The sequence below is a fragment of the Heterodontus francisci genome, chromosome 35, assembly GCF_036365525.1.
Source record: "Heterodontus francisci isolate sHetFra1 chromosome 35, sHetFra1.hap1, whole genome shotgun sequence".
Taxonomy (NCBI): Eukaryota; Metazoa; Chordata; class Chondrichthyes; order Heterodontiformes; family Heterodontidae; genus Heterodontus; species Heterodontus francisci.
In genome coordinates this window covers 46,470,474-46,480,700 of record NC_090405.1, presented here as the reverse complement: position 1 = coordinate 46,480,700, position 10,227 = coordinate 46,470,474, and the positions used below count along the sequence as shown (strand labels likewise).

Below are 10,227 nucleotides of genomic sequence, written 5' to 3'. Positions count from 1 at the left end.
GAGTAATAAGATAGTAAATGGAAATTTAAAAATGCAAGTGATGGAGCCTATGTAGAGGTCATTGTGTTATGTTAGTGATTCCTGATTGTTCTGCTGATTGTTCTCCTTCTCAGTGTTAGCTGTGGCTCTTGCTGTTGAGGCACAAGGTAGTGGGATCAAGTCCCATTCCAGGACTTGAGCTCAAAAATCAATACTGATGCTCCAGTGCAGCACTGATGGAGTGCTGCACTGTCACTAATGCCACCTTTCACATGAGATGGTAAAACCGAAGCCCTGTCTGCCCCCTTCGGGTGGATATGAAAGATCCCAATTTTGAAGAAGAGCCAGATGTGGGGCCACTAATTATCCCTCAATCGGCATCACAAAAGCAGATTATTTGGTCCTCATCGCATTGCTTTTTGTGGGAGCTTGCTGTGCGCAAAGTAGCTGCTATGTTTCCTACAACAGTGACATTTCCAAAAGACTTAGTTGGCTGTAAAGTGCTTTGGGTGCGTCCTGTGGTCGTGCAAGGCGCTATATAAATGCCCGTCTTATTTTTCTATTTGATTCACAAGTGGAATTCCCGCGGTTCCCCGCGCCGCCAGGGCTGCCACGCAGGCGCAGTCCGCCTGAAATCACAGGGCGCTGGATACATTGTAACTGAAAGTGACCGTTTTCAGGTGGATACATTGTCGCGGGGTTCCAAGAAAGTATACAATACCTCGGATACATTGAAACTCACTGGAAAGGGGGAGGAGGGGGCTACAAAACCACCCGAAAACTTGTCACAAAGAGCCAGGGAGAAAGATAGGACTGGCTGCAGATACGTGTGTGTTTCTGGTTACTGTGGGTGCAGAAGGCGGGGGTATTTCCAAGTGACAACAGAAGAATTATTTCTCTCACTGTCATCTCGCAAGTGCCAGGATTTTTCTGTCTTTTTTTTTGCGGTGAACAATGCAGAGGTGATTTGAAGTATCTTTCATGGAGTTAGGAATATCCAGCAAAGAGTTGCAGGCGAGTTGTGCTGCGTTGGAACTCTATTTCTGGCTGATCCCTCCCAAAATGCTGCATGTGGTTGCAGGAACACATTCCCGGCCTGGCTCGGGCAGCGTGTAATTGACAAATGGCTGATTTCACCCCCAGCCGAGGTTCCCCTCGGTACTTGGCTGAGCAGGATCGGCGCCACAGGTTGGGGGCAAGCGGGAGCTGGAACTGCCAAGGGCTCCTGCGATCTCCGCCTCTCACTCTCTCCGAGCTGGACAGGAGCTACGAGGGACTTCACAGGACCAGAAGATCACCGCTCCGATTGCAGGTAATGCCTTTTATATTTAAGGAAGGTTATTTTTGGCACTGTTTCAAATGGGAGAATTATCACTGCCAGTAACTTTTTGTAAGTGGGCGTGGCCAAATGATGCACCTCAACATCTGAAACCCTGGGTAGGGTACCCTGCTGATTTGGAGTTGCCAAATTCTGTGCCAACTTGTAAGCTGGTGTCGGGGGAAAAACGACTGAAAAAAATCACTGTCCTACATGTCTCACTCCAGTCTTATACAATTTGACTGCTTAGGGGCAACAATGGTTGTGCAGTTAATGCACCTCTCGAGGGGAAAATAGAATGATTTCCACCCCCCCCCCCCCCCCCAAAGTAGATATGATCACTCATCCTCCAATACCGCAAACAGTTCTGGGCACCATACCTTTAAAAAAGAAAAAGACTTGTTTTTACATAGCACTTTTCATGATTACCAGATGTCTCGAAGCACTTTACAGCCAATGAAGTATTTTTAAAGCATAGATGCTGTTATAATGTAGGAAACGCAGCAGCCAATTTGCACACAGCAAGCTCCCACTAATGCCCAGATAATTTGTTTTTTGTGATGTTGATTGAGAGATAACTATTGGCCAGTACACTGGTGATAATTCTCCTGCTCCTTCAAAATAGTGCCATGGGATCTTTTACGCCTAACTGAGAGGGCAGACAGGGTCTCATCCAAAAGACAGAACCTCTGGCAGTGCAGCATTCCCTCAGTGCTGCACTGGAGTGTCAGCCTTGAGTTTTGTGCGCAAGTTCTGGAGTGGGACTTGAACCCAAAACCTTGTGACTCAGAGGTGAGAGTGTGATCAACTGAGTCACAGCTAATAAAATGTGGAGGGATATATTGGCCATGGAAGGAGTACAGCATAGATTTACCTGAATGATACCGGGACTCCAAGGGTTAAGCTACAAGGAGAGATTAAACAAACTAGAGTTGTACTCCCAGGAATTTGGAAGGTTAAGGGGTGTTTTGATGAAAGTTTCCAAAATATTAAGGGGAACAGATAGGATCGATAGAGAGAAACTATTTCTGCTAGTTGGGGAATCTAGGATCAGGAGGCTTGTTTAAAAAAAACATTAGAGCCAGACCTTTCAGGGGAGAAGTTAGGAGACAGTTCTACAGAAAAGGGTGGCAAACTCTCGTCCGCAAATGCCAATTGATGCTAGATCAATTTTTCATTTTAAAACTGAGGATAAATTTTTGTTATGCTAAGGTATCAAGGGATATGGAGCAAGGTGGGTATATGGAGTTAGGTCACTGATCAGCCATGATCTCATTGAATGGTGGAACAAGCTCGAGGGGCTAAATGGCATACCCCTGTTCTTATGTTTGTAATTTTCTCTCTGGCCCAGATCATCACAGCTGAACCCTAACTATCCTCACCTGGTATACATAAAACACACGCACACACACATACACTATATTGCCACGCAGATATATCAAAAGCATCTGCTGATATCAAGTTATTCTGAAGAGGTAGGAGGTTGAACTTGTCTCCTCGGGTGGAGGTGGGTGTGGGGGGACACTATGACCAATTGCACTGTCCTGAACACTGCCTGGCTAAAACCAGCCAATTCAATACAAGGTGTGTTGTCACTATTTATTACAAGATTTCACAACAGGTTCAGGTCTATTCCAACCCGTTTTCTATCTAACCGTGCTGCAGTGTTGGGAATAGCTTCCGTTTTAGCCAAAATAGACAGAGGATAAGTTATGTTTTTATTTTTTAAGTAAGTGCCTGTGTCGGCTTGTATGTGTGCAGTTTGCTTTTAAATGCAGAATTCCAATTTAGATTACCGGGCACTGTCCCGCATTTCAAAACTGCAGCGCTTGACATCCTATTATGTGCTATAGCACGTGCAGCACTCACCTCATGGGCTGCAATGGTTCAAGAAGGCAGCTCACCATCATCTTCTCGAAAGCAAACTAGGGATGGGCAATAAGTGCAGGTCTTGCCAGCAATGCCAACATTCCCAGAATGAATTAACCTTTTTTTTTTATTAAGAAAAAGTGGCTCAAATCATTTTATAATGAAGATCATAATATATTTCAAAAATATAAGCGGATAGCATCAGCTCCACGACAATGTCAGCTCTTCATTGCACCCCTTCCGATTATAAAGCAAAGTGTCTCTGACACTTTACCTTTAAGAACCGGCCCCTTTTAATGGAGAGCACAGGGTGTCCAGTTGCTAATTAAAATTATTTATTTTAAATATTTATTTTCAGCTTCATTGCCCTGGCTTGAGGCAAATCACTGATGTATCTATATGTATCAACATTGCGTCTGTTTCAACTGAACAAAATAGGCGACAGCTATTCGCTGGTTCATTCCTCAGGGCAATGCCTTGACCAATCAGAGTCAAGCTGCCTGGTTTAAATTTCAAACAAGCTTGGCAGTTGTCACTGTAAGCTGGTGCATTCTCCATGGCAACAACTCTACCAGACAGCACTCTGTTGTTTTCCCTTACGTTGGTTATTCTTGCAGACTGTCCTGATGAATGCAAGACGAAAAGCTTCGACAACATGTCTCTATTTTCAGCAATAATCTATTCTGTACACAGATCATTGCTTTTTTGCTGTGCTTGGCACGTATTTAAGTATGCTAGTCAAGCCATTTTTAAAATTTAATTCAAGGGATGTGGCCCTCACTGGCAATGGCATTGCTAATTATCTTTGAGAAGGTGGTGGTGAGCCACCACCTTGAGCAGCTGTCATCCGTGTGATGAAGGTGCTGCCACAATACTGTTAGGGAAGGAGTTCCAGGACTTTGACCCAGTGACGATGAAAGAATGGTGATATACTTCCAAGTCAGGATGGTGTATGACTTGGAGGTATTCCCATTTGTCTGCTGCTCTTGTTCTTCTAGAGGGTGTGGATTTGGAAGGTGCTGTTGAAGGAGGCATGTTGAGTTGCTGCAGTGCATCTTGTGGATGGTACACACTGCTGCCACTGTGCACCGATGGTAGAAGGAGTGAACGTTGATGGTGGGGGATTTGGTGATTGGTCATGTTGTTAAATGTCATGGGGAGATGGTTAGATTCTCACTTATTGGAGATGGTCATTGTCTGGCATGAATGTTACTTGTCACTTATCAACCCCAGCCTGATTGTTGTCCAGGTCTTGCTGCATGCAGCCATTCAGTATCTGAGAAGTCACGAATGGTACTGAACACTTTGCAATCGTCAGCGAACATCCCCACTTCTGACCTTATGATAGAGGGAAGGTCATTGATGAAGCAGCTGAAGATGGTTGGGCCTAGGACCTGAGGAACTCCTGCAGTGATGTCCTGGGACTGAAATGATTGGCCTCCAAAAACCATGACCATCTTCCTTTGTGCTAGGTATGACTCGAGCCACTGGAGAGTTTTTACCCCCCCAATTCCATGATGCCGCACTCAGGTAAATGCTGCCTTGATGCCAAGGGCAGTCACTCTCATCTTACTTCTGCAATTCAGCTCTTTAGTCCATGTTTGGACCAAGGCTGATATGGGGTCTAGAGTCTGGCAGAATTCAAACTTGTTCTGAACTAAGTGCTAAAGTCCAAGTCAGCTTTGCTCCACTATTGCCACTCCTAAATTACAGGCAGTTCTTGCAAATGATTCAGCCACAACTTAAATCACTGCTCTTCAAAGGATGAATAGTATATCACGGTGCCAATTTATTGTCACGCATGGAGGGATTGGTGTGCAAGGTTACTGTTGCAATGGCCAGAGTGTTCCTTCCAAAGCACTTTATCATCCAATGTGAGGTAAATGTTCAGTGTTTCCAATTCAGCATTGTCCTTATATCTTTGGTTTAAAAAAAAAGCTTTCTATCAGAAGTGCCAGGCATAACCTTGCACTGTCGACTGGACTGAGTACATTTATGAAGAGTGTGTGCATCTTTACTTTTGAATACTGCAATGTTGCTAGAGCACTTTTTTCACTGCAGTTTTCTTCCCTCGCTTAAGTGTCAGCCTCAGTGGTAGTCCTGTCACCTCCAAGTCATAAGGTTGTGGGTTCAAGTCCCATTCCAGAGACTTGAGCACAAAGATCTAGGCTGACATTCCAGAGCAATGCCGCATTGTTGGAGGTGCCGTCTTTCAGTTAAGACGTCAAACTGAGGCCCCGTCTCCCTCTTGGGAGATCCCATGGCCCTATTCCAAAGAAAATCGGGTGTTCTTCCCAGTGTTCTGGCCAACTAAACAAAATCACGTTGCTCTTTGTGGGAGCTTGCTGTAAAGGCTTGCTTGGGTGTGCAATTGAAGCCCGACCCGACCACATCCAAACCGAACCCGATCTGGGCCCGAGTCCTTTGATTTTTTTTCCTGTGCCTGATCCGACCCGACTATCGGAATGAAGTTAATTGTATCAAAGAGGTTGTGTTCTACCTTGGACCCTCCGTTCTGGCAGCAGGCTATTCCTGCAGAATCGTGCAGATGGAGTTGGGAACTGGAGCTTGATCTCGTCACCAACAGCATGCCCCGCCGCCCCCCACCCACACCGCAACATTCACAGATGAGTGCTTTAGTTTGTGGCCGGGTTCATTGGCTAATGATCAGGACTGTACTGTACTGCAGATATGCAGTACAGTTTGATTGAAGACCTCTGGTTGATCAGCTTACTGCCTTTTCCCTCCCTGAGCAAAAGGCAACACTGTGTCCGATCCGATCCGACCCGACCCCGAATGCTGGACCCGGAAGAGAGACCCGACCCGAACCCGACACATGTAGTCGGGTCTGATCGTGTTCGGGCCGGGTAGCCATACTCTAGCTTGCTGCATGCACTGGAGTTTAGAAGAATGAGAGGCGATCTCATTGAAACATACAAGATTCTGAAGGGGCTGAATAGGGTAAATACTGAGAGATTGGTCAGGGAATCTAAAACACAGAGGCACAGTCTCAGGATAAAGGGTCGATCATTTAGGACCTGAGATGAGGAGAAATTACTTTACTCAAAGGGTTGTGAATCTTTGGAATTCTCTACCCCAGGGAATTATGGATGCTCCATCACTGAAAACATTTAAGGCTGGGATAGACATTTGGTCTTTCAGGGAATCAAGGGATATGGCAAGTGAGTGGGATTGAAGCTGAAGCTGAAGATCAGCCAAGATCATATTGAACGGCAGAGCAGGCTCGATGGGCCATATGGTCTACTTCTGCTCCTAGTTCTTGTGTTCTTGTGCAAATTGGCTGCCACGTTGCCTAAGTAACAACAGTGACTATACTTCTTTGGTTATAAAGCACTTTGAGACATCCTGTGGTTGTGAAAGGCATTATAGAAATACAAGCTCATTCATTCTTTCAATTCTTCTCTCAATTCCCAGAAAAAAAAAATCTCTACCCTTTGTACATGTTTAACCTCAACTCAAAGTGCATAGAACCATCAGTGTTGCAAAGCTCTGCAAGAACATGAGGTAAACCAAGATCCTGCGGGTAACAGATTGGAACAGTGCACTATGTGAAGAGTTGTGATTTCAACGCGGTGACTGTATAGTGAAGAGTGTGTAGAGCTGTGTTGTTGGGGCCAAGTTTGGGAGAGTTCCAAAAATCTACAGGGGGGGCGGGTGGTGGGTGTTGTGCGGTCTGCTGTTCTGCACTACAATTTTAAGAACTAAACACCTTCCACGCGATGAACTGTTGACTTGGTGAGTAAAGCTTATGAAAGATGTGTTGCTTTGGTTACAATGGTTACTATAACAACCAGTTGGATGATGCAGGAAACTGTCATGAAATTCCAAATGATTTTTAAAGCCAGGCTTGAGCTCTCCAGCTTTAAAAATAAAGTCTCTAGTTCATTCTCTCGTCTATTCTAGACTAGAGTCCATCCTTCAGCATTGGGCAGCTGGCCACTCTAACTAGCCATTACCACCTTGGATTTGACCATCATCTGTTTCAAGACTGAAGGGCCTTTTCGTGTCATGGAGCAACTCATAGAACCACAGAATTGTTAGAGCACAGAAGGAGGCCATTTGGCCCATCTCTTCTGCACCGGCTGTCCGAAAGACCAATTCACTCAGTTCCATTCCCCCGCCTTCTCCCCATAACCCTGCACATTCTTCCTTTTCATATAATATATTATAATTCCCTTTTGAATGCTTCAATTGAACTTGCCTCCACCACACTCTCATTCCAGACCTTAACCACTCGCTGCGTGAAAAAGATTTCTCCTCATGTCGCTTTTGCTACTTTTACCAATTACTTTAAATCTGTGCCCCCTTGTTCTCGATCCTTTCACTAGTGGGAACAGCTTCTCCCTATCTACTCTGTCCAGACCCCTCATGATTTTTAATATCTCTATCAAATCACCTCTCAGCCTTCTCTTCTCCAAAGAAAACAGTCCCAACTTCTCCAATCTACGTAACAGAAGTTCCTCATCCCGGGAACCATTCTCGTGAATTTTTCTGCGGCTTCTTTAGCACCTTCACGTCCTCCCTAAAATGCAGCGCCCAGAATGCCAGCTGAGGCAGAACTAGTGTCTTATACAAATTTAAATGAAATTAAAACAGATTATCTGGTCATTATCAGATTGCTTTTTCTGGGACCTTGCAGTGTGCAAATTGGCGGCCGTGTTTCCTATTAGAATCATAGAATGGTGACAGCACAGAAGGAGGCCATCCAGTCCATCTGTGCTGGCTATCTACAAGAGCAACTCACCGAGTCCCACTCCCCTGCTTTTTCCATGTAGCCCTGCAAATTTTTTTTCTCTTCAGATAATTATCCAACTCACTGGCTTCATTGACCAATCTTTATGTCTGTGCCTCGACAGATACTGTTGGCAGACTATTTGGCTGCGGAGAGGCATCATAAACAAGACATCCTTACTCTGCGCGCGCACACACAAGCTTATGCACACGCCCTTACTTTCCAGCAGGGATCACTGGATAACTGTCAGGAGCAGGACACTTGATTTTTGATCTTCCTTGCTCAGGAGCATTGAGATTGAGTGAAGCACCCCATTGCTGTCAGAGCTGAGATGAGTTAACTCCTTAAACCTGGAGCCTTACTTATGATTTTCAGTACAATGCGTGTGGTGCATTAAACCACTGAGGAACTCCGATCAAGCGCTTGATATTGGAAATGGCCTTAGCAGGTGTAACTTGTGTTAAAAGGAATTTGAATTCTCGTGTCTATTCTATGCATGACTCTTCTTTAAGAATTATTTTGCTCTTTAACAAAATTAGCAAAATATTTTTGTTTATAAATATCTGACGCAATATACTAAATTTGACTGTTGCCATTCTGTGACACACAGTTATGCCTGCAGTTGCACACTTTTATCACTTGACAGCGCTTCATGAGCATTCAATCCCCATACTTATACCTACAGTATCACTAATGCACTGCTATAGTCCTGATGTTCCGTGGGCAATGCCACAGGAGATCCACTAGTGAACCAGAAGAACATAAAACAAATAAAGGGCAAGAACAGGCCAGTTGGCCGACTGACTGCATTCTTCAAAACCCTTGCATTGTAACATCCAGGCGAATGTCCTAATGCTTCTGCCTCTCCCTGGCAGATTATTCCAAACATTTCTTCCCAGTTTACAGTTCACTCATTTTCAATTTATTGTACTTTGGTCCCACTTTCCAGGTTTACTTTAATATTTTCTGCTTACCTTACCTGAACTATGTTAAGATTTTGCTACAGAGAGCTCATTGAGGTTCTGCCTTACTTCACTTTGTTTTGGAATGATGTGCGAAACTTAACATTTATCAATGAAAGGTGTCGCAGCATGTGATTATGCCACATACTTGTGACATCACCATGATCTAGTTACCTCAGCACTCCCCATTTCCTCTAGGATCATCGAACTGTACAGGGCAGAAAGAGGCCATTTGGCCCATTGAGCCTGTGCTGGCTCTTTCAAAGCGCTATTCAATTAGTTCCACTTTCCTGCCTTGGCTTGAAAATCTTTCCTTTTCAAGTATATATCCAATTCCCTTTTTGAAAGTTACTATTGGATCGCCTTCCACCTCCCTTTCCGCAACAATTCACTTGTTTTAAAAAAAACTCTCCTCATCTCCCTTTTGCCAACTACCTTAGATCTGTGTCCTCTGGTTACTGGCCCATTTGCCACTGGAAACAGTTTCTCCCTGTCAGCTCTATCAATACCCCTCATAATTTTAAACACCACTATATTAAATCTCCGCTTAAACTTCTCTGCTCGAAGGAGAACTCCCCAACTTCGTTTGACAGCATCTGTTTGTGTAGACCGCACCTCTTTAAAAACCCCTTCCTCTTGCGCGTTATCAGCCAACCTCGTATCTCCACATGTTGAAGGGGAATGTAATGAGCTGCTAGTTCGCTTGACCTTTCACCCTAGCTCTGCACACGTCAACAACCCCCATTCAATTGGCCATCTGTGATGTTGTGTCAGTGTGCTATTTGACTGGGGGGAGCCTCATGGCCGTACCTCACTGTGTGCGTTATCCAACACCCGTACACATGCACTTTCCAATTGGTGTCAGCAAATAATGATCAGGAGTGGATCTTGGCTGAAGTTTAGCCCATGCTGTGCACACCCCCCACCACCCCCCCGCCCCTCCCCACATCACCTTTTCCCCCCCCCCCCCCCCCCCACCTCCATCTCAGCTCAGGGATGCTGAGGCCAATTCCCACCCTACTGATTTGATGAGTCCTATCCACTCCTCAGCAGAAACTGAAAACACTGCAGGATGTATAGTACACCGAACAGTGAGTATACCAATCAAGTGTGCGTGAACTTAATGTACACAGTGGCCAGTATTTGCCTATAATATTTTTCACCGTTTTTTTTTGTGGGGGGGGGGGGAGGTGGGGGTCGGATTTCAGTTGAAAATTAATTGTGGAGCTTTAAATAAGCAGGCAAGCTGTCATCCTGATTTGTGCACGGAAGACAAACACCTCAGTCGGAGCTGACGGAGGTGGAAGATCTGTTCAGTGCTGAACAACTCGACTATTTTAACCTGT

The 10,227-nt window shown here is 45.0% G+C and overlaps 1 pseudogene; it reads left to right on the top strand.

The window, feature by feature from the left end:
- The first annotated feature begins 624 nt into the window (after positions 1-624).
- LOC137350653 (myosin heavy chain, cardiac muscle isoform-like) overlaps positions 625-10,227 on the top strand; it is a 101,712-nt pseudogene continuing 92,109 nt past the window's right edge.